At 40.8% G+C, this 26,112-nt stretch overlaps 1 protein-coding gene across 9 annotated transcripts in view; it reads right to left on the bottom strand.

The window, feature by feature from the left end:
- The window catches only part of LOC105484458 (tenascin N), a 124,080-nt gene that overhangs the window by 93,636 nt on the left and 4,332 nt on the right, over positions 1-26,112 (bottom strand). For 5 of the 9 annotated variants that reach the window (XM_071069651.1, XM_071069655.1, XM_071069636.1 and 2 more), the window contains 2 exons: positions 18,696-18,758; positions 17,370-17,785 (listed from right to left, as the gene is read on the bottom strand). The gene's annotated coding sequence lies outside the window, so the exon portion shown is untranslated. Of the gene's footprint in view, positions 1-17,369; positions 17,786-18,695; positions 25,814-26,112 lie in introns of those variants that run through there. The other 4 variants (XM_071069627.1, XM_071069630.1, XM_071069663.1 and 1 more) reach the window with 1 other exon arrangement.

Below are 26,112 nucleotides of genomic sequence, written 5' to 3'. Positions count from 1 at the left end.
AACTGATATTTATGAGGAAGAGGTGCCCTAAAAGGAAATTGAGAAGGAATTGTCAGAAAGGTAAGAATATTGTATGAAACAAGAATATTATATGAAACAAGAAGCATCATTTTAATCAAAGCAAGAGTTATAAGAAGTGAGCAATATATTGAGTGACAAGTAGGAGCCAGATGCTGGAGGTCCTTAAATGCCAGGGAACACACATCCACTGAAAATAAAGGGATGAAAAAAAGATACATGTCAATGGAAACAAAAAAAGAGCAGGAGTTGCTATACTTCTATCAGACAAAATAGATTTCAAGAAAAAAACAACTATAAGAAGAGACAAAGAAGGTCACTATACAATGATAAAGAGGTCTCAGGAGGTGGAGGTTGCAATGAGCTGAGATTGCACCACTGCAATCCAACCTGGGTAACAGAATGAGACTCTGTCTCAAAATAAAAAAGATAAATAATCAATTCAGCAAGAGGAGATAACAGTTTTGAATATACATGCACCCCACACTGGAGCACCCAGATATATAAAGTAAATATTATTAGACCTAAAGAGAGAGATAGACCCAGATACAATAATAGCTGGAAACTTCAACACCTCACTTTCAGCATTGGACAGATCTTCCAGGCAGAAAATAAACAAAGAAACAGCAGACTTAACTGGCACTATAGACCAAATGGATCTCATAGATATTTACAGAATATTTCATCCAATGGCTGCAGAACACACATTCTCCTCAGCATGTGGATCATTCTCAAGGATAGATCACATGTTAGGTCACAAAACAAGTCTTAAAACATTTAAAAAATTGAAATAATATCAAGCATCTTCTCTGACCACAATGGAATAAAACTAGAAATCAATAACAAGAAGAATTTTGAAAACTATACAAACACATGCAAATTAAACAATATGCTCCTGAATGACCAGTAGGTCAATGAAGAAATTAAGAAGGAATTTGAAAATTTCTTGAAACAAATGATAATGAAACAGCATACCAAAACTATGGGATATAGTAAAAGCACTACTAAGAGGGAATTTTATAGCTAAAAGTGCCTACATCGAAAAAGAAGTAAAACTTCAAATAAACAACCTAACAATGCATCTTAAAGAACTAGAAAAGCAAGAGCAAAACAAACCCAAAATTAGTAGCAGTAATGAAATAATAAAGATCAGAGAAGAAATAAATAAAATTAAAATGAAGAAAACAATACAAAAGACAAATGGAACAAAAAGTTGGTTTTTTGAAAAGTTAAACAAAATAGAGGCTGGGTGTGGTAGCTCATGCCTGTAATCCCAGCACTTTGGGAACCCAAGGCAGGAGGATCACTTGAGGTCAGGAGTTTGAGGCAAGCTTGGGCAACATGGTGAAACCCTGTCTCCATAAAATATACAAAAATAAGCTAGGTGGGGTGGTCCATGCCTGTAATCCCAGCTACTTGGGAGGCTAAGGCAAGAAATTCACTTGAACCTGGGAAGCAGAGGTTGCAGCAAGCTGAGATCATGCCACTGCACTTCAGCCTGGGTGACAGAACAAGACTCTGTCAAAAAAAAAAAAAAAAAAAGGCAAACTTTTAGTCAGATTAAGGAAAAGAGAGAAGATATCCTAACAAATAAAATCAGAAATGAAAAAGGAGGTATTACAACTGATACCACAGAAATTCAAAAGATTATTAGTGGCTACTATGAACAACTATATGCCAATAAATTGGAAAATCTAGAAGAAATGGACAAATTCCTAGACACATACAACCTCCCCAGGTTGAACCATGAAGAAATCCAAAACCTGAACAGACCAATAACAAGTAACAAGATCAAAACCATAATAAAAAGTCTCCCAGTAAAGAAAAGCCCAGGAGTTGATGGTTTCACTGTTGAATTCTATCAAACATTTAAAGAAGAAATAATACTAATCCTATTCAAACTATTCCAAAAATAGAGGAGGAGAGAATACTTACAAACTCATTCTGAGGTTAGTATGATACCAAAACCAAACAAAGACACGTCAGAAAAAGAAAACTACATGCCAATATCTGATTAATATTGGTGCAATAGTCCTCAACAAACTACTACCATACCAAATTCAACACCACATTAAAAAGATCATTCACTGGCTGGGTGTGGTGGCTCATGCCTATAATCCCAACACTTTGGGAGGCTGAGGTGGGCAGATCACGAGGTCAGGAGATCAAGACCATCCTGGCTAACATGGTGAAACCCCATCTCTACTAATAATATAAAAAATTAGCCGGGCATGGTAGTGAGCACCTGTGGTCCCAGCCACTCGGGAGGGTGAGGCAGGAGAATGGCATGAACCCAGGAGGCAGGGCTTACAGTGAGCCGAGATCACACCACTGCACTCCAGCCTGGACAACAGAGCAAGACTCCTTCTAAAGAAAAAAAAAAAAATCATTTACCATGACCAAATGGAATTTATCCCTGGGATGCAAGGATAGTTCAACATACACAAATCAATCAATATGATACATCATATCAACAGAATGAAGAACAAAAATGATATGATCATTTTAATTGATGCTGAAAAAGCATTTGATAAAATTCAACATCCCTTCATGATAAAAACCCTCAGAAAACTAGATATAGAAAGAACATACCTCAACATAATAAAAGCCATGTACAACAGACCCACAACTAGTATCATACTGAATGGGGAAAAACCAAAAGCCTTTCCTGCAAGACCTGGAGAATGACGTGGATGCCCACTGTCATCGCTGTTATTCCACATAGTACTAGAAGTCCTATCTAGGGCAATCAGACAAGAGAAAGAAATAAAAGACATCCAAATTGGAAAGGAAGAAGTCAAATTACCTTTGCTTGCAGAAGATGTGATCTTACATTTGGAAAAACCTGAAGACTTCACCAAAAAACTATTAGAACTCATAAATTCAGTAAAGCTGCAGCACAGAAAATCAATATACAAAAATTTGCATTTTAGTAGCATTTCTATACACCAACAGTAAACAATCTGAGAAAGAAATTTAAAAAGTAATCCCACCTAATAGTAGCTACAAATAAAATCAAATACCTAAGAATTAACCAAAGAAATGAAAGATATCTATAATGAAAACTATAAAACACTGATTAAAGAAATTGAAGAAGACACCAAAAAATGGGAAGATATTCTATGTTCATGAATGGGAAAAATCAACATTGTTAAAATGTGCATACTACCCAAAGCAACCTACAGATTCAATACATCCCTATCAAAATACCAAAGACAGGTGCGGTTCCAAGATGGCCGAATAGGAACAGCTCCAATCTACAGCTCCCAGCATGAGCGACACAGAAGATAGGTGATTTCTGCATTTCCAACTGAGGTACTGGGTTCATCTCACTGGGGCTTGTCGGACAGTGGGTGCAGGACAGTGGGTGCAGCCCACTGAGTGAGAGCCAAAGCAGGGCAAGTCATTGCCTCACCCGGGAAGTGCAAGGGGTCAGGGAATTCCCTTTCCTAGCCAAGATAAGCTGTGACAGACGGCACCTGGAAAATCGGGTCACTCCCACCCTAATACTGTGCTTTTCCAAGGGTCTTAGCAAACAGCACACCAGGAGATTATATCACACGCCTGGCTTAGAGGGTCCCACACCCATGGAGCCTTGCTCATTGCTACCCAGCAGTCTGAGATCAAACTTCAAGGCAGCAGTGAGGCTGGGGGAGGGGCGCCCACCATTGCTGAGGCTTGAGTAGGTAAACAAAGTGGCCTGGAAGCTCGAAGTGGGTGGAGCCCACCACAGCTCAAGGAGGCCTGCCTGCTTCTGTAGACTACACCTCTGGGGGCAGGGCATAGCTGAACAAAAGGCAGCAGAAACCTCTGCAGACTTAAATGTCCCTGTCTGACAGCTTTGAAGAGAGTAGTGGTTCTCCTAGCACAGAGTTTGAGATCTGAGAATGGACAGACTGCCTGCTCAAGTGGGTTCCTGACCCCTGAGTAGCCTAACTGGGAGGCACCACCCAGTAGGGGCAGACTGACACCTCACACGGCTGGATACCCCTCTGAGATGAAACTTCCAGAGGAATGATCAGGCAGCAACATTTGCTGTTCAGCAATATTCACTGTTCTGCAGCCTCCGCTGCTGATACCCAGGCAAACAGGGTCTGGAGTGGACCTCCAGCGAAATCCAACAGACCTGCAGCTGAGGGTCCTGACTGTTAGAAGGAAAACTAACAAACAGAAAGGACATCCACACCAAAACCCCATCTGTATGTCACCATCATCAAAGACTAAAGGTAGATAAAATTACAAAGATGGAGAAAAAACAGAGAAGAAAAGCTGAAAATTCTAAAAATTGGAGTGCCTCTCCCCCTCCAAAGGAACGCAGCTCCTTGCCAGCAATGGACCAAAGTTGGACGGAGAATGACTTTGACGAGTTGAGAAAAGAAGGCTTCAGACGATCAAACTTCTCCGAGTTAAAGGAGGAAGTTCGAACCCATTGCAAAGAAGCTAAAAACCTTGAAAAAAGATTAGATGAATGGCTAACTAGAATAACTAGTGTAGAGAAGTCCTTAAATGACCTGATGGAGCTGAAAACCACGATACTAGAACTACATCACGCATGCACAAGCTTCAGTAGCCGATTCGATCAACTGGAAGAAAGAAAGTGTAGCAGTGATTGAAGATCAAATGAATGAAATGAAGTGAGAAGAGAAGTTTAGAGAAAAAAGAGTAAAAAGAAATGAACAAAGCCTCCAAGAAATATGGGACTATGTGAAAATTCCAAATCTATGCCTGATTGGTGTACCTGAAAGTGATGGGGAGAATGGAACCAAGTTGGAAAACACTCTGCAGGATATTATCCAGGAGAACTTCCCCAACCTAGCACGGCAGGCCAAATTCAGGAAATACAGAGAATGCCACAAAGACACTCCTTGAGAAGAGCAGCTCCAAGACATATAATTGTCAGTTTCACCAAAGTCGAAATGAAGGAAAAAATGTTAAGGGCAGTCAGAGAGAAAGGCTGGGTTACCCACAAAGGGAAGCCCATCAGACTAACAGCAGATCTCTCGGCAGAAACTCTACAAGCCAGAAGGCGGGGAAGGGGGAGGCAGGGGCAATATTCAACATTCTTAAAGAAAATAATTTTCAACCCTGAATATCATATCCAGCCAAACTAAGTTTCATAAGTGAAGGAGAAATAAAATCCTTTACAGACAAGCAAATGCTGAGAGATTGTGCCACCACCAGGCCTGCCCTACAAGAGCTCCTGAAGGAAGCACTAAACATGGAAAAGAACAACTGGTATCAGCCACTGCAAAAACATGCCAAAATGTAAAGACCATCGATGCTAGGAAGAAACTGCATCACTAATGAGCAAAATAACAAGCTAACATCATAATGACAGGATCAAACTCACACATAATAGTATTTCTTAACCTTAAATGTAAATGGGCTAAATGCTCCAACTAAAAGACACAGACTGGCAAATTGGATAAAGAGTCAAGACCCATCAGTGTGCTGTATTCAGGAGACCCATCTCACATGCAGAGACACACATAAGCTCAAAATAAAGGGATGGAGGAAGACCTACCAAGCAAACGGAAAACAAAAAAAGGCAGGGGGTGCAATCCTAGTTTCTGATAAAACAGACTTTAACCAACAAAGATCAAAAGAGAAAAAGAAGGCCATTACATAATGATAAAGGGATCAATTTAACAAGAAGAGCTAACTATCCTAAATATATATGCACCCAATACAGTGGCACCTAGATTCATAAAGCAAGTCCTCAGAGACTTAAAAAGAGACTTAGACTCCCACACAATAATAATGGGAGACTTTAACACCCATTATTAGATCAACATTAGACAGATCAACGAGACAGAAAGTTAATAAGGATATCCAGGAATTGAACTCAGCTCTGCACCAAGTGGACCTAATAGACATCTACAGAACTCTCCACCCCAAATCAACAGAATGTACATTCTTCTCAGCACCACATCACACTTATTCCAAAATTGACCACAATATTAGAAGTAAAGCACTCCTCAGCAAATGTAAAAGAACAGAAATTATAACTGTCTCTCAGACCACAGTGCAATAAAACTAGATCTCAGGATTAAGAAACTCACCCAGAACTGCTCAACTATATGGAAACTGTACAACCTGCTCCTGAATGACTACTGGATACATAACGAAATGAAGGCAGAAATAAAGATGTCCTTTGAAATCAATGAGAACAAAGACAAACATACAAGAATCTCTGTGACACATTTAAAGCAGTGTGTAGAGAGAAATTTATAGCACTATATGCCCACAAGAGAAAGCAGGAAAAATCTAAAATTGACATGCTAACATCACAATTAAAAGAACTAGAGAAGCAAGAGCAAACACATTCAAAAGCTAGCAGAAGGCAAGAAATAACTAAGATCAGAGCAGAACTGAAGGAGATAGAGACACAAAAAAAACCTTCAAAAAATCAATGAATCCAGGAGCTGATTTCTTGAAAAGATCAACAAAATTGATAGACCTCTAGCAAGACTAATAAAGAAGAAAAGAGAGAAGAATCAAATAGACACAATAAAAAATGATAAACGGGATATCACCACCGATCCCACAGAAATACAAACTACCATCAGAGAATACTATAAACATCTCTATGCATATAAACTAGAAAATCTAGAAGAAATGGATAAATTCCTGGACACACACACCCTCCCAAGACTAAACCATGAAGAAGTTGAATCGCTGAATAGACCAATAATAGGCTCTGAAATTGAGGCAATAATTAATAGCCTACCAACCAAAAACAGTCCAGGACCATATGGATTCACAGCCGAGTTCTACCAGAGGTACAAGGAGGAGCTGGTACCATTCCTTCTGAAACTATTCCAATCAATAGAAAAAGAGGGAATCCTCCCTAACTCATTTTATGAGGCCAACATCATCCTGATACCAAAGCCCGGCAGAGACACAACCAAAAAAGAGAATTTTAGACCAATATCCCTGATGAACATCGATGCAAAAATCCCCAGTAAAATACTGGCAAACTGAATCCAGCAGCACATCAAAAAGCTTATCCACCATGATCAAGTGGGCTTCATCCCTGGGATGCAAGGCTGGTTCAAAATACGCAAATCAATAAACATAATCCAGCATATAAAGAGAACCAAAGACAAAAACCACATGATTATCTCAATAGATGCAGAAAAGGCCTTTAACAAAATTCAACAGCTCTTCTTGCTAAAAACTCTCAATAAATTTGGTATTGATGGGATGTATCTCAAAATAATAACAGCTATTTATGACAAACCCACAGCCAATATCATACCGAATGGGCAAACACTGGAAGCATGCCCTTTGAAAACTGGCACAGGACAGGGATGCCCTCTCTCACCACTCCTATGCAACATAGTGTTGGAAGTTCTGGCCAGGGCAATCAGGCAAGACAAAGAAATAAAGGGTATTCAATTAGGCAAAGAGGAAATGAAATTGTCCCTGTTTGCAGATGACATGATTGTATATTTAGAAAACCCCATCGTCTCAGCCCAAAGTCTCCTTCAGCTGATAAGCAACTTCAGCAAAGTCTCAGGATACAAAATCAATGTGCAAAATTCACAAGCATTCTTATACACCAATAACAGACAAACAGAGAGCCAAATCATGAGTGAACTCCCATTCACAATTGCTTCAAAGAGAATAAAATACCTAGGAATCCAACTTACAAAGGATGTAAAGGACCTCTTCAAGGAGAACTACAAACCACTGCTCAACAAAATAAAAGAGGACACAAACAAATGGAAGAACATTCCATGCTCATGGACAGGAAGAATCAATATCGTGAAAATGGCCATACTGCCCACGGTAATTTATAGATTCAATGCCATCCCCATTAAGCTACCAATGACTTTCTTCACAGAATTGGAAAAAACTACTTTAAAGTTCATACGGAACCAAAAAAGAGCCCGCATTGCCAAGACAATCCTAAGCCAAAAGAACAAAGCTGGAGGCATCACGCTACCTAACTTCAAACTTAACTATAAGGCTACCGTAATCAAAACAGCATGGTACTAGTACCAAAACAGAGATATAGACCTATGGAACAGAACAGAGACCTCAGAAATAATACCACACATCTACAACCATTTGATCTTTGACAAATCTGACAAAAACAAGAAATGGGGAAAGGATTCCCTATTTAATAAATGGTGCTGGGAAAACTGGCTAGTCATAAGTAGAAAGCTGAAACTGGATCCCTTCCTTACACCTTTTACAAAAATTAATTCAAGGTGGAACAGAGACTTAAATGTTACACCTAAAGTCATAAAAACCCTAGAAGAAAACCTAGGCAATACCATTCAGGACATAGGCATGGGCAAGACTTCATGTCTAAAACACCAAACCAATGCAACAAAAGCCAAAATGGACAAATGGGATCTAATTAAACCAAAGAGCTTCTGCACAGCAAAAGAACTACCATCAGAGTGAACAGGCAGCCTACAGCATGGAAGAAAATTTTTGCAAGCTACTCATCTGACAAAGGGCTAATATCCAGAATCTACAAAGAACTCAAACAAATTTACAAGAAAAAACAAACAACTGCATCAAAAAGTGGGTGAAGGATATGAACAGACACTTCTCTAAAGAAGACATTTATGCAGCCAACAGACACATGAAAAAATGGTCATCATCACTGACCATCAGAGAAATGCAAATCAAAACCACAGTGAGATACCATCTCACACCAGTTAGAATGGCAATCCTTAAAAAGTCAGGAAACAACAGGTGCTAGAGAGGATGTGGAGAAATAGGAACACTTTTACACTGTTGGTGGGACTGTAAACTAGTTCAACCATTGTGGAAGACAGTGTGGTGATTCCTCAAGGATCTAGAACTAGAAATATCGTCTGACCCATCCATCCCATTATTGGGTATATACCCAAAGGATTATAAATCATGCCGCTATAAAGACACATGCACACGTATGTTTATTGCAGCACTATTCATAATAGCAAAGACTTGGAACCAACCCAAATGTCCATCAATGACAGACTGGATTAAGAAAATGTGGCACATATATACCATGGAATACTATGCAGCCGTAAAAAAGGATGAGTTCATGTCCTTTGTAGGGACATGGATGCAGCTGGAAACCATCATTCTCAGCAAACTATCACAAGGACAAAAAACCAAACACCGCGTGTTCTCACTCATAGGTGGGAATTGAACATTAAGAACACTTGAACACAGGAATGGGAACATCACACACCAGGGCCTGTCATAGGATGGGGGGAGGGGGAAGGGATAGCATTAGGAGACATACCTAATGTAAATGACAAGTTAATGGGTGCAGCACACCAACATGGTACATATATACATACATGTTGTACACATGTACCCTAGAACTTAAAGTATAATAAAAAAATAAAAGATTTTAAAATAAACACTGAGTTGAAAAAGACCAAGAAAGAAAGCAAAAAAAATCCTTATGTGGAGAACTGTAGTCAAGAGCATGTAGGAAAATGCAAAAGAAATGAAGATGCAGCTTCATCTAAGGGATAAGACCTAGTGTTTGATAGTAATAAGATCTAGTGTTTGAAAGATCAGTAGGGTGACTATAGTTTACAATAATCTATTTTATATTTTTAAATAGCTAAAAGAGAATAATTCAGGTGTTATAAGGAAAAGATAATATTTAAGGTGATAGATATTCCAATTATACCTATTTGATCTCTAAAAATTATATGAATGAATTAAATGATTGCATGTATCCCCAAGTATGTACATCTACTATGTATAAATAAATAATAAACTTACTTCAAAAATCAGAAAAAAACACGAAAGACATTCTTCACAGAAACAGAAAAAAAATCATACGATTTATAAGCAACCACAAAAGACCCAGAGTAGTTGAACTATCCAAAATAAAAGGAACAAATCTAGAGGAATCACATTACCTGCCTAAAAATTATACTACAAAGCTAAAGTAACAAAAACTGCATGGTATTGGCATAAAAACAGACACACAGATGAATGGAACAGAATAGAGAACCCAGAAACAAATTGACACACCCACAGTGAACTCATTTTTTACAAAGGTGCAAAGAACATACTGGGGAAAAGACAGCCTCTTCAATAAATGGTGCTGGGAGAACTGGATATCCACATACAGAAGAATGAAACTAGACCCCTATGTCTTGCTGTACACAAAACTCAATTCAAAATAGTTTAAAGACTTAAATCTAAGACCTCAAGCTATGAAACTACTACTACAAAAATAAATAAATAAATAAATAAAATTAAAAAAAACACTGGGGAAAATGTCCAGGACATTGGATTGGGAAAAGACTTCTTAAATAATATCCCACAAGCACAGATAATCAAAGCAAACATGGACAAATGGGATCACATCAAATTAAAAAGCTTCTGTGCAGCAAAGGAAGCAATCAATAAAGTAAAGAGACAACCCAAAGAATGGGAGAAAACATTTGCAAACAACCCATCTGACAAGAGATTAATACTTGGAATATATAAGGAGCTCAGACAAGTCTATAGGAAAAGATCTAATAATTCAATTTTAAAAAGGGCAAAAGAGCTGAATAGACATTTCTCAGAAGACATATAAACGGCAAACAGGCATACGAAAAGGTGCTCAACATCACTGATCATCAGAGAAATGCGAATCAAAACTATAACGAAATATCATCTCACCTCAGTTAAAATGGCTTATATCCAAAAGACAGGCAATAACAAATGCTGACAAGGATATGGAAGGAAGAGAACCCTTGTACATGGTTGGTGGGAATGTAATTTAGTACTACCACTATGGATAACAGTTTGGAGTTTTCTCAAAAAACTAAAAATAGAGCTTACCGTATGATCCAGCAATCCCACTGCTGGGTAGATGCCCTAAAGAAAGGAAATCAGTATTTCAAAAAGGCATCTGCACTCCTATGTTTACTACAGCACTGTTGACAATACCTAAGACTTGGAAGCAACCTAAGTGTCCATCCAACAGAATGAATAAAGAAAATATGGTACATATATGGTGTACTTCAGCCATAATAAAAGAATGAAATTCTGTTATTTGCAACAACGTGGATGGAACTGGAGGTCATTAAATTAAGTGAAATAAGCCAGGCACAGAAAAACAGACATTGCAAGTTCTCACTTATTTGTGGGATCTAAAAATCAGAGGATGATTAATGGGTACAAAAAAGTTAGAAAGAATGAATAAAGTCGAGTGCAGTGGCTCATGCCTGTAATTCCAGTACTTTGGGAGGCCGAGGTGGGCAAATCACTTGAGGCCAGGAGTTTGAGACCAGCCTAGCCAACACGGCGAAACCCCGTCTCTACTAAAAATACAAAAATTAGCCAAATGTGGTAGTACACACCTGTAATCCCAACTACTATGGAGGCTGAAACACGAGAATCACTTGAACTCAGGAGGCAGAGGCTGCAGTGAGCCAAAATCACACCACTGCACTCCAGCCTGGGCAACAGAGAAAAAAAAATAATAAGACCTAATATTCGATAGCACAACAGGATGACTACAGTCAGTAACAATTTAATTGTATATTTTAATATAACTGAAAGAGTATAATTGGATTGTTTGTAACACAAAGGATAAACACGTGAGGGGATGGATACCCCATTTTTCATGATGTGACTATTATGTATCATATGCCTGTATCAAAACATCTTATGTACCCTATAAATATATATGCCTACTAAAACCCACAAAAAGTAAAATAAAAATATTTTTTAAATAAAAAATAAAATAAAATAAATGCCAGGGAAGAGGTTGACTCTTTACCCAGCTGCTCCATGATGAGTAGTGATGATGGATGTATTGGATGTGCTGGCTATTGCCAGCTGAGCCTCCCAGCCCAGCAGGGGAATTAAAAAACAATGTAGGCCAAGGGTCCAGAATCTGAGATTTGGAGGAAGGAAGTAGAGAATGACCTTTTAAGAATATATTTCTCATCAAAAAATATGTCATATAAACCAAATCACCACTGACTTGGATAAGCTGAAGAGTAAAACCCAGAATTTTAAGATCTGTCATTATTTTGCTTGGTTCTTCTAATCAGACCTTCAGCAATGACAGAGGACAAAAAACATCCCCCAGGAATCCTGCTGTTCTAGCCAAGTCCAAAACCAACCGCAGTTCATCCAATAGCCTCTACCATGAGCCCCTGTCATAGAGCTTTGGCACCACGTGGACCATGGAGCTTTTCGTTTGTGTTCCAGAAGGAGCCGTCAGGCCAAGTGCGGAAAAAGACCCGTCCACCTTTCCATTACAATGTTCCACAAGAAGAAGAAGATGGCCTGAGGCAAGGGGAAAGCAGACATCATGACTCTCTTAAACTTTGGCAGCCTTTACCTTCTACCATGCCACTGTGGTTTTGGGAGAGGTTTAAAGCTAAGTTTCAAAAACAATTACAAAGGAAGGATCTGGCTAAACATAACCACAGAGGGAGACAGAGATGAGGCAGGTCTGTGCAGAAGACATTGGGGTGCATGGCGAGTGTGTGAACATGAACGTGGGGGAAAGCACATTGGCTGATGTCTTAGTGGATAGCGTGTATTAGGGAGCCTGCATGTCACCAGAGTATGTGCCTCTCAGTTTGAATTGGAAAAGCAAATAGCAATTCAGACTGACAGAAAGATGGTTGGTAACTGGCAGCGTGTTTATGAACATCTGCATGAAACTGTGCTTGGCATAAACACGTTGCAGACACACAATGTGTGGTTGCTTTCAAACAGTTCTAAAGTTCCAACCACTGACAGAAGCCAGAAGCTGCAGACACTCAACTGAGGGAATGAGTGGATCCATCTGCTGCCCCAGGAATGGCTGGCCTGAGAAGTCTGTGCTTGAGAACCTGGCTGGGGAGACAGGGAAGAAGGAGCAAGGTAAACACAGCTGATGGGGAAGTTCTTTGATCAAAGCTTTGGCCAACCTTCCCCCTATAGCCCCCAGTTTCACTCCATACTGGGTTTCTCTTACTAGTGGAAGATGAGTGAATAGGCAGAGAAATCTTAAAGAGAGAGACCACCTCCAGGGATGCAAAAGCCAGAACCTGCACAGCCTTGATGTCCTGAAGCTCAAGAAGCTGTCGGTGAGCTGAGCCCTCTACACTTCCTTCCCAGTGGAAGAAGACAGACCCCTTATTTCTCTTGGCTTGGCGGTGAGGCTTAGTGTCTCCAGTGGGATCAAAGAGGCAAAGAAAGAAGGTCACAGGTGAAGAGGAAGCAAGAAGGGTTCAAGGATAACAATTAGTCTTAAAAGTAAGGTAGGTCTAAGGCTAAAGGTGTAGCACCAAAGCCAATGGAAGAAGAGGAAGATCCATACCAGAGAACCTCTGCTAGCTCTGTCCAGTCCTGCCCTGTCCAGCAAACTACTGCTGGGTGCTACAAAAGCTAAGAAGACATGATTCATAAGCTTGTGAAGCTCATTGGTTTCTAGACAGCAGGTGATTACAAAGCCTAATAATAAATGAGTGCCAGAGGTGAGTGCAGGGTGCTAGGAGCAAACAGAGGAGCAATCCTAATTTTGCCTGGAGTCCTGAGGAAGGCTTCCTAGAGAAGGCGGGTATAGGTTCTTTGAGGGCAGGAACTATATTGTATACTTGCATGCACACGCATGTACACGTGTGTGATATGCACCCTTCACATCCCTGCACAATATTTTGCATATGGCAGATACTTAATAAAGGCAAATCCTAATTCTTGAGTGAATTCAAGAATTAATTATTTTTTCTACTATGTCTGTGAACACTCCTCTGCTTTCTTCCTAAGTCTTGTTCCTCTTCTTTTCCTTTGCTGGAAATATCCAAAGAGCTTCATTTGGGGGTAAAATCCAGCAATCTGAATGTTAAAAAGTTATAGAAATGGCCATTTTATGACATGAGACAAAATGAGAGAAAAGTATACTTGTTGCCCCCAGTTAGAATGGGAAATCACCATCGTTATGCTCATCGTAGAGCATTTGTTGAATGCACACTGTGAGCCAGTTGCTATTCTAAGTGTTTTAAGTATGAATTGTGCTAAGTCCTTTAATCCCCACAGCAGCCCAGTGAGGTGGGGAGTATTGCAGATTTAGACTCTTACACACAGAGGGGTCGTGTAACTTGCTCAAGGTCCCAGGGCAAGCAGATGGTGGAGCCAACACAGTCTGGCTCCAGAGTCTGTAACTTGTACTACATCCCACCCTCAGGACTGAAAACTTGAAAATTCAAGCATCTGGAATTTACACTCTAATGTATAGACCAGAGATCGCTCATTATTTAAAAACCTTTTGAGGCCGCATAATCTCCACCAGTTCATTTTTCTCTAACGCCCTCTGTTTCCCTGTAGGGACTGACAAGTCCTAAATTCAAAGAGCTTTATAGTTGGTCTCCTTTGCCCAGGCTTTTATTCCAGTGATAATAAATGTACAGCATAAAAAAAGATACTGTTAGAACCATGGGACTCATCCTTTTCTGCATCAAATAGTAGGGACAAGTCAAAATCCTACTGCATTCTGGCAATAAGAGGTCAAGAAGGCCTGGGTACCAGGATAAAAGACCATAATAGCAGAATAGGCTGTCTTGGCCCCGGTAAGTGTTTGAGCTTTGGTCTCACCATCTGAAAAATAGAGCTGATGATCTTTCAGCCTCAGTGTACTGCAAGGTTAACAAACCCATGTTTATATCTGAGAGGTCAATATGTTCTCAGAGGAAACGAAGATGACTAAGATGTAGTAACCCAAAAAAACATCATTAACAGTGACTAGTATCAATCTTCTTTGATTCTTTCTAAGTATTAAAATCAACATGGGCCAGGCACAGTGACTCACACCTGCAATCCCAGCACTTTGGGAGGCTGAGGTAGACAGATGACTTGAGCCCAGGGGTTCAAGACCAGCCTGGGCAACATGGAGAAACCCTGTCTCTACAAAAAATATAGAAAAGTTAGCCAGGTATGTCCCATCTACTTGGGAGACTGAGGTGGGAGGATCACCTGAGCCTAGGGAGATTGAAGCTGCAGTGAGCTGTGATCATGCCATTGCACTTCAGCCTGGGTGACACAGTGAGACTCTGTCAATAAATAAAATCAACATGAATCAAAACTCAAACTATTACTATAGAGGGGTAAAGAATAACTAAGTGAGGCAAAGGGGAGAAAGAGGATACTGTGAAAGGCCTCTGTGGTAGCTATCGACATCCACATACACAAATGTATTCAGTAGGGAAGTATCCACGAGTGGGTCTGTTCCCTCATCTCCATTACATCAACTTTTCCTACGGGTCACCATTTCCCTTCATTACTGAAACACTTCTTCTCTTCCAGAAGCAGACCCTGTGGTTACCTAAAGCATGGGGCTGAGGTTTTGTACAGAATCCCAGCTCAAACCCAAGTGGGAGTCACAGTCTGATGTCAAACCCCAAGGACAGATTTCAGACATATGAGATGAGTCTAATTTCTACTTTGCTGATTACCATAATCTGTAAGATTATACCACACATAACATAAATCCTATTCAGTCTTTCCACAAATATTTATTCAGTGTGCATACCATGTGCTAGGGATTGTTCTATGAACTGCGGATACAGAATTGAACAAAATAGCATAGACTCTTCATCATCATCCCTGCCCTTATGGAGTTTACATTTCTAGAGGGAGAGACAAATTAGCACTCTCTGTAATAGAAGGTAATATGGTTTGGCTGTGTCCCCACCCAAATCTCATCTTGAATTGTAGTTCCCATAATCCCCATGTGTCATGAGAGTGACCCGGTGGGAGGTAATTGAATCACAGGGCTGGTTACCCTCATGTTGTTTTTGTGATAGTGAGTGAGTTCTCATGAGACCTGATGATTTTATAAGGGGCTTTTCCCCCTTTTGCTCGGCACTTCTCCTTCTTGCCATCATGTCAAGAAGGACGTGTTTGCTTCCCCTTCTGCCATGATTGTAAGTTTCCTGAGGCCTCCCCAGCCCTGCAGTACTACGAGTCAATTAAAGCTCTTTCCTTTATAATTACCCAGTCTCAGGCAGTCCTTTATAGCAGCGTGAGAATGGACTAATACAGAAGGAAGTCAATATTAACAAAGTATTGATCTGTAGTTCTATGAGAGGAGTAAATGCATTCACGATAGTTTGTCTTCTTCATGTATCAACACTAGATTTCTCAGTGCTGTACAGGATTCTAATGAACATTAAAACATGACCCTGCAGCTTGTGTCATATGGAAATTGATATAGGTAGTTACCATCATATTTTTTTCCTCTCTTCTCCTCTTCATGTAGAACAAAGACACCAAGAGTATCAGTTCACTATGAATTATATCCAAGGGAGGGGGAAAAAAAAAAGAAACCCAAATGGAATACTGAAAGCAGAGGTCCAGCAAGTAGAACTCAATCCTGTAACTTAATCGTTTGATCAAAAAGGGGTTTAATGAATGCTGAATGCCTACTGTGTACCTAAGGCTTGTGCTGTGTGCTGTGAGAAACCCCAGAAAGTGTTATGGCATGAATTCCACCCTCAGAGACAAAACAGGAATTAGTGAATAACACGGAAAAATTATTTTAGCTCTTTATGACAGCACAAAGCAAAGGATACAAAAATGCATCTAGAGATAGTTTTCATTTCCTCTTCTAAAGTAAATCGGGACAAAATGCTAATTCACCTGGTTTGACTGACAACTGATAACTCCCAGCAGGAGACCAGGCACATTCAGGGACATTTTTCTTACTCTAACAGCAGTTAGCCTGAAGGCAAGGGATGGGTGGAACTTAAGGATCTCTGGGTTTTCTAGATCAAGCCCTGGGAGAAAGCTGTGGAGAGGGTCTTTTTGGCAAATGTGGAATATAAACAGAGCATGCTGTCTCTGGCCCTTCCCAGGCCTCAGCATAGACTACAGACATAATAACATGGTACACACTTCTACTGCTCTACGGCTACCGGGTGACCCGCAGGCTCGTCTGCACTGTGTATCCTCTGCAGAAAAGGGACATCAGCTTTGTACTGGTATTATCAGGATGTGCCCTGTAGCTTTGCAGAAGTTTTCTACCCTTATTCTACTTATGGCTCTTTGATATTTTTGTCCCCATGGCTACTAAAAGCAATGCATTTAAGCTAAATTGCTATTAGTAACAGTTTCCCTTTTCATTAGATGGGGTTGGAATTTAGAAAAACCAGGAAGAGGAAAAAGAAAAGAGAATAAGGAGAAATGATGTGAAAGAAAAGGCTGCTTTCCTAACAACTCTTTATTTTCCCCAAATGAAAATTTGTTAAGGATATTGCAAAGAAAATGGGTGTGACCTCATCCCTGAAACCACATGAAACATTGTGTTTCGGCCTGGGCCACAGGCAGCTGGGAGGGAGAGCCTTGAAGGTCACTGAGTCAGATTCAAAACCTCAGAGTAAGTGTAGGCTTACCTCAGGCAAGGGATGAGAGGCATCCACACAATGGGAGAGGCAGAAGTGAGCAGCAGAATCAGCTGGACACTCAAAAAGACCATTGTCTTGAGCACCGAGGCAGCAGGGAAAGAGAGCACTGCTGGGGCTCTCCTGGAGCTCGGCTGATACAGGACGTCTGGAATCCACAAAGGCCAGGTAGCCCTGGAGGTCCTCATCTATTCAGGTAGCAGGCAAGGGCTCTCTTGGGCCTTCCAGAGGACTGACAGTGAGCATGTCTGCTAGGCTTTCAGCTTGCTGTTGAAGATGTTGATGAACATCACCTTACAGACATCATCCAAAGTTTGCCGGGTGTTGGTCCTGGGCAGGGCAGCATCCTTGATGTTAGAAACACAGAGGCCGGGCTTCACTTCTGGCCTCTGGACTTGCCTTTCTTACTAGAGGGACAAGACATATGCTTTACAACTGTGTTTTATTTATTAATTTATTTTTATTAATTTATTTTTTTGAGACAAAGTCTCACTCTGTCGCCCAGGCTGGAGTATAGTGGCGCAATCTCGGCTCACTGCAACCTCTGCCTCCCTGGTTCAAGTGATTCTCCTGCCTCAGCCTCTCAAGTAGCTGGGACGACAGGTGTGTGTGATTTTTGTATAATGCTAATTTTTTTTTTTTTGTATTTTTAGTAGAGACAGGGTTTCACCATGTTGGCCAGGCTGGTCTTGAACTCCTGACTGACCTCAAGTGATCCACCCACCTCGGCCTCCCATAGTGCTGGGATTACAGGCATGAGCCACCACGCCCGGCCACAGCTGTGTTTTACAGAGGCTCATGAAAGCCCTTCACGCCCCCTATTATATTCTTGAGGATGCTCTTGTTCCTCTCCTCTGGAAGACAGAAAAAATTATCCCCATCATCACTGTAAGTGTGGTCTTTGTCATTCCTGAGAAAAGTGAGATCAAAGTGCATTTTCTTCTACAATACTAGACTAGCAGGTTGTATCCATAGAGGCTGGACTTGAGAGGCAAGACCATGAGCAATGAAGAGAGAATTTTCTGCCAGTCCAGTCCTTTCCCATTTATTTGGCAATGTTTGGTTAGGACACAGTCAAAGGTAAGAAGTTGACTCATCTCATTCTAATTTATGAGCACCTACTACTTACCAGACACTCTGCTAGGAACTTGCATATTAAGTTGAAAACCACACATTTCCTTGGGGAACTTTCAAATGGGTTGAGGAAATTAATACAAATATAATACTAAAATAATTGTATATGAATAGATCAGTCCCTCCTTTCCTGACTTTGACTTCCCTCTAATTCTATATGAAATTCTGATAAATAGTGCTTACCTTTGTACATCTCTTCGAAAATGCAGAATAGTCAAATCTTGTGCACACAAATTATAAGTCATTCTTAAAGGGGTAAATGAGGAAAAGAGGAACAGGGAGTTGAAAACAGGAAAAGGAGGTAAAACAGGGGATGTAAGAAGTAGACGTGCTTGCATTGAAGTCTTGATAAAGTTAAAGTAGATGAGTGTGGTGGGGTGAATGGCGTCCACTCCAAATCATGTCATGTCACAGCCTCAGAATGTGATCTTATTTGAAAATCAGGTCATCAAAACATGATGAAGGTAAAGATTGAAATATGATCATGCTGGATTAGGATGGGCCCTAAATGAGAAAGTTCTATTGAGAGACAGGAAAGAACACAGAGTCACACACAAGAAAGCAGGCTAGGTGAGGACAGAAGCACAGACTGGATGCTGCTGCCACAAGTGAAGGAACATCAACTGTCACCAGAGGCTGGAGGAGGAACAGGCAAGACAGGGTTTTCTGCTAGAGCCACTGGAGGGAGTGCAGCCCTGCTGAGAGCCTGGCTTTGGACTTCTGACCTCCAGAAATGTGAGAGGATGTTTCGTGACAATTTGTTATTCTAGCTGCAGGAATCACAAGGAGGAAGGGTAACCAGGTTCTTAGCACTGGGAATTGGTCTGAGAGGAAGGAGGTTGCTAAGATGGGAAAGAAGAGTTGACAGGTTTGTTTCTGCACACAGATACCAGGGCCATGCCTGAGGCGATAAACCCTGGGAGATGGGTAGAAGGGCTGACAATTACCCGTTGAGCTGGGCCTCATTGGTTAAATAAGATTATCCTAAACCTTTCTATCTCAAGTACCAACTTACTTAACATCTCTGAATCACGACAGAATTATAAAAATGTAATGCAGCCACAAGCCAGGGAGCCCAACCTGGCAAACCTCATGGGCTGAGAGTCAGAACCATGTGCCCCCTTGGCCAGTCACAGTCCTATGATCCCAACCTGCACACTGTAGCCAGTGGCCCAGCAGGCAGAACTAGAGGGGTGGAAAATCAACAATCCTAAGTGCAAGCCAAGAAGTCATTGAATATGTGGATGGAAAATGAGACTCAGAAAACGAAAACCTCTCTGCATGCATATTATCTGCAACAAATCAAAACAAATAAGCAAGCATCTCCTTGAATCTGCTGGGAAGAAAATTTAACACTTCTTTTTTTGAAGCAGGAATGGTAAGTGAAAATTGAGTGCTTTATCCACTACTAGTAATTTAAAAATGTGCAAAATCTCAATCGCATTGTCTTTATTTAGACATCAGCTTTGATGATTAATGTAAAGATGACTTTCCATAAATTTATCCCCCCTTAGGGCCTTATTTTTCCACACGATCTCAAGTTCTGCAAAACAAAAATGTCCTTTCTCCTTACCAAAACCCCTGCAGTGACTCTAGCCTGATGAAAAAGTACATTCAGGTCCCTAAACTGGGGCAAAATAACTAAAACATTTACATGGGACTGTGTTGACATGCGAGGTATTCTGCAACACTACCTTCCCCTATCTTGTCACCTGCTCCTCACCTCCTCGGGTGACAGGAACTGGTATGTGCCTATGTTCAATTAAGCATTTGATAAACTAAAGGGGACTGAATGGAAAGGGTGGCAGAAAGAAAGGCTTCGAGAGGAAGAACCACTGAAGGGGAAACGACAGATGAACAGTCCAAGGTGGTCAGAGGTGTTTCTGGGGAGAGACGGAAAATCACGATGCTGCAGGCATGGACAGCGATCATAACATCATGTTAAGGGGTTTAAACTTTATTTTGTAGGTGATAAGGAGGTACCAGAAATGAGTAGTTGTAGTGTCTTAGAAACTTCACTCTGGCAGCAGAAAAGGATGAATGCTTTTGTAGGAGAGATGATGGTTTAAGTTCAAAAAAAAAAAAAAATGGGGGGTGGGTGAGAGGCAAAAGAGCAGGTAGGAGTCCAGTTGGTCCGAGTACAGAGAAGAGATGAAGAGGGTCTGAACCAGGGGAGTAGGAGCAGGAATGGGAAAAATTAAAGAAACAATTTGAAGTAGAATCAACAAGATTTGAATGATCAGTGGGAAGGGATATTTTTTATCTGAGCCTGATTTATTCCCGCCACCCATAAAAGGAGAATCCAGGACAGAGGCGTGTGTGCAATTTGTTTATCTGGGAGCAAGAGTGAGGGATCAGGGCAGTGGAACAAGAACGAATGAAAAAGAGAAGCAAGGACGCCACTAAGTGACTACTAAGTTAGCCACTGCTGCGGTTGACTGGAGCTTGATGTCTCGCTAAGGCCTTCCAAGGAGACTTATGAAATGTGTTATCCATAGGCTTCCATCTCCATGGGTTCAGGGTGTCCCCACGGGCATCACTCCCCCTGCACTTGAAGCTATGCACACATGAGAGCTGAACAGGCTCCTGGCTCCTCAGGTGTCCACACCAACACCAGAGAAGCCCCAGGGCAAGACATGAGAGGTTCCTGGTGTGAACCCAAGGTACGTGTCACTGCAGCTGGACTAAGCTGGTAGCACCCTGCCTGGAAGTGGTCAGCCAGGCAGTAGCTGGAGCAAGAAGTCAGGCTAAAGACGTGAGAGAAAAGGAGCCAAAGGTGGCTCCCATTCCCAACGAGGCCATTCATCAAGACATAAGGCCTTTAGAAGAGAGGAGGCAATGTAGTGGAGACAGTTTTTACTGAAGTTTATGTGCGAATGCAAGGCCTTACATGGGCTCCCCCTGTGCCCCCACTGTTTTGACCTCACCTACCTTCTTCCTCTCACTCACTTGGCTCCAGCTGCTGCCTCCCTGTTCCCCCTCAGACACACCATGCACACCCACTCACAGCCTTCATAGCTGCCATTCCTTTTGCCTGGAGGTCCTTCCCCCAGAACCTCCTAGCTCACTCCCTCACACCCTTAAGGTCTCTGTTCAAATGCCGGCTCATCAGAGAGCCCTTCTCTGACTACATTAGGTAACAATACCTGCTACCATAATGCTCTTTTTACTCTGCTTTTCTCTTCATAGCATGTCTCCATTTGACACATATTTATTGATTTGTGAATTGCTCTTCCCCCTTCTCCACTACAGTGTAAGCTCCATGAGGGCAGGGACTGTGTACCCTGCTGCATCCCCAGCTCCTAGAACAGTATCTGACATGTAACAGGAATGCTCAATAAATGTTTGCTGAAGGAATGGATGCTCACTAGCTCAGACTGGTACATGTGGGGTTGAAGGAGCTCTGGCCCCTGGCGAAAACACTCATTGGAGATATAAGTGTGGACTGGGAAAATGCAAGTGACTGAGATCATGAGAGCCTGTGACCTGGGCTGGCTTTGCAGGCATGTCACTCGTGTGTCACACAGCCACTGCCGTTCTTACTTGTGTGTTTGTGTGTGTCTGTGCATGTATCCCCGTGCATTCAGGAGAGCCCTGTGCTTGCTTTTATGCTCTACTGTCACTATCTTGAAATTCTGAATCACTATGTTTTTGAATTTGTGTCTGTAAGTGAGGTCCAATGGGACAATGGAACATCCGCATGAGCAGAGGGGACACATGCACCCATCGTTCCTTGCTGCTCCCTTTGTATGATGCCCCATCCACATGTAATTCTGGTGGCCCCATGATATATGGGAGATAAATGGGACTCAAAGTGAGTCCAAGGTAAGAGTACTATGTCGATGACTGAGTCAGCTGGGGCACTGGCAGCCCCAAGAGGCCACTAGCACTTGCTTCCTATACATGAAAGCATTGACATTCTAAAGGGAAAACAGTTCCTTTTCCTTTCAGTCCTCTCTTACTCATGAGTAAGCCAAAGGCAGAAGGTGCTGGTAGAATGTGCATGGATCAAGAAGTAAAATAAAAGCAACTGAGTTAGTTTTATGCAATATTTTCACTGTTAGGGTAAGAACAAAACACATAAGCATATACAAGCAACAAAATAAAAATTGTATAACTTCACTGATTCTGCCTATGAGTTAAATGCTCTTACATTTGCACTGTGAACTGGCATTCCTCAATATGACCGTGAGTGGTAAAATTGATGCTAATGATTTAAAAGTACATTTAATGATTCTGTTTTTCTTGACTTAGAACATTAATAGCAAATAAAAAAATCATATAACAAGTCAAGAGTCCAGGAAAGAAAGGAAAAGGCTTCATATTTTACTGCCTTTAACAGCACTTTTTTCCCTGCTTTTTGAACAAGAGGCCCTACATTTTCCTTTTGCACTGGGCCCTACAAATCACATAGCGTGTCCTGCCTTTGACCCCCACGAAGGAGGCAAACTCAGTCTCAAACACAGGTCCCACTTGATGATAGGCAAAGTGTCATTATTTTATTTGAGGGACAGCTCTGTGTGTGTGTGTGTCCAGTTTGCATCAGGCCCTGTGTGTGGGAACCGAGGATGGGTGGGTGTAGGAACGCAGATGTAGTAATACTGCCATCTTGTGTTTGGCATGGTGCACAGCACATAGCTCCATGGGAGGCTCACAGGCATGGAACCTGTGGCTGCTTCCAGAAGCGCTAAGGCCATCCACACTCTATGACCAAACTGGTAAACCAAAAGGATTGCCATTCCGCTGGTGGCCTTTAATGAAGGCAGATGTGTAATGAGAACAGAGGTTTCACCTACTATCCATCACACAATTTCAGAGCCAGGGTTGAAATGCATATTTGTGTGTGTGTGTGTTGTGTGTGTGTGCATGTGGTGCGTGTGTCCCCGTGTGTGTGTGTGTGTGCGCGCGCGTGTGGCCAATGTGTCCCCGTGCCTTTCGCTCTCCTTCCACAGGTTCTTTTCCTTTATTCTCACTTTCTTCCTCTTTGTAGTTCCCTCTCATAGCCCAAGAAGTCTGGTTCTTTTGAGCCATATCCAGCTCTCACGTGGAAGGCCCATGATGAGGCACCAGGGGAGTGCATTGGGGTGGGTGTTCAGGCCCAAGGATGCCGGTGACTCAGTCTAGGCCAGCTCAGAACAAGCACACACCAAGTAAACATTCTTACTGTGTGGCACCAGGGGCTGCAGTCAAGTTAGTTCTGTAACTTACCAGTTATAAAATAATGAAAAGGAATAATTAATTAGTCCTCTCAGAAAACACAGAAGTTAAGGAAATAGTCATTCCTGTATTAGATACAGATTAGACACCAAAAGGACAGTTTACGTGATGGCATACACAGAAGCCAGAAAAATGAAGACAAAGGGAAGAGTGAATGGCTTGGTACTAAATATGAATGAAGCAAGCATCCCTGAATTCTTAATTTCTTGCTGCTTTGGTCAGGGTTTGGCCTCTGCCTGTCCCCAAGGATAAGCAAAAGATACTGATGGGGACCAGGAATGAACCCTTCCTATATGCCCCTTGAAAAACAGATTTTTCAAATACTTTGGGTGAAATAATACAAATATAAAAAGACGAGAACAGGTTACTATTTTTAAATCAACTTCAACACATATGTGAATCTAATAATATAAATTATAGAGAAATTGGAAAATTTTAATGACCATAAGAAAAACCAGTAATCTGCTCGCTCACCTCCACTCTTAATATTTGAGGGTATTCCCTTCTAGTCCTTTTTTATCTATCTATCTATCTATCTATCTATCTATCTATCTATCTATCCTATCTATCTGATCTATATCTACACCTGTATCTGTAAATATATACACATTTTAAAATGAGAAACCCATCAGATTTTTAAATTTAGGATTATAACTTGATTTCTTAATTCATTGAACTCTCCCCTCTCTGTTATTTATTTGTCATTATAGATAAGCCAATGATAAATGACCTTTTATTTAAATTTTAGAGTTTCTCAGTATTTCCTTGGAATAGATTCCTCAGAGTGGCATAATTGGGTCAATAGTTACAAACTTTGAAAAGACTTGCCAAAATGCTTTGCAGACAAGTTATGCCAATTTATATTCTTATCACTCGACTATGAAATTACCTATTTCCTCACACCTCTGACAATGCTGAGTTTTTTTTAAACCTTTGCTAATTTTCTAGCTTAAATAGATCTCATTATTTTAATTTGCATTTTCTTGGAAACTAGTGAGGTTGAACACATCTAATGTTGTTGGACAGTCTGAAAATTGTCTACTAAGATTTAAAAGTGTAAAAAATAGATTCAGCTAGGCATGGTGACTCACATCTGTAATTCCAGCACTTTGGGAGGCCAAGGCAGGCAAAATGCTTGAGCTCAGGAGTTCAAGACCAGCCTGGGCAACATGGTGAAATCCCATCTCTACAAAAAATACAAAAATTACCAGGGTGTGGTAGCCCACACCTGTAGAACCAGCTACTTAGAAGGCTGAGGTAGAATCACCTTAGGAGGCTGAGGTAGAATCACCTGGAGCCCAGGAGGCAGAGACTGCGGTGAGCCGAGATCGCACCACTGCATTCCACCATAGGTGACAGAGTGAGACCCCATCTCAAAAAATAAAAATAAAATAAAACAATAAAAATTAAAAATATATTCATTTTTATTTTCTTCTGTTTTTTAAGCCTTTGTTAGTATTTAACTCTTAATCTAAAATTTGATATGTGGTAAGAGATGAAGATATAATTTTTAAAGTTTTCCAAAATCTTTACCCAGTTGTTCCATTACCACTTGTTCAACAATTTTTATGCTTCCTTTAATACACAACCAAATTCTAACTGCACTGGAGTTTCTATCTGGCTGATCTATTCTATTTCATGTACCTGTCTGTTGATTTTGGTGCCAGTACCACATGAGCTCAATCCCTATGGCTCTATAATGTATGAAATATTAAGATCCGGTAGGGTAAGACCATTCAGTATTTTTTTGTTTTCAAAAATTTCATGGGGTGTGGTAGCTCACACCTGTAATCCCAGCAATTTGGAAGGCTGAGGCAGGAGGATCTCTTGAGCTCAAGGAGTTTAAGATCAGCCTGAGCAATATGGCAAGATGAGACTCCATCTCTACAAAAAATACAAAAAATTAGCCAGGTGTGGTGGCGCCGGCCTACGGTCCCAGCTACTCCGGAGGCTGAGATAGGAGGATTGCTTGCACCTGAGAGGTTGAGGTTCTGTGAGCTGTGATCCAGTCATTAAATCCAGCCTGGGTGATACAGCCAGACTCTGTCTCAAAAAATAAAATAAAATTCATGGTTTTCTATGAGGGAGCTTCTACCTCTCTTCCATCCACTCATCCTTATATATATTAATAAATATACGAATATTTAATATAAATATATATTTATTAAATATATAAGAATATATACAGATTTAAATATATATCTATTTCAGTATTTCCTTGGAAAAATTCCTCAAAGTGGCACAATTGGGTAAATATATATCCTTATTAAATATAGATAAGGATATATATTTAATATATATTTATGAATATAATGTATAAATATATATTTATATAGACCATATATTAATAGATTATATAATACATATATTTAATATATATTTA

Source organism: Macaca nemestrina, chromosome 1 (genome assembly GCF_043159975.1).
Source record: "Macaca nemestrina isolate mMacNem1 chromosome 1, mMacNem.hap1, whole genome shotgun sequence".
Lineage (NCBI taxonomy): Eukaryota > Metazoa > Chordata > Mammalia > Primates > Cercopithecidae > Macaca > Macaca nemestrina.
Note: the sequence above shows the minus strand (reverse complement) of the source record. Positions and strands in the feature narration are given on the sequence as shown.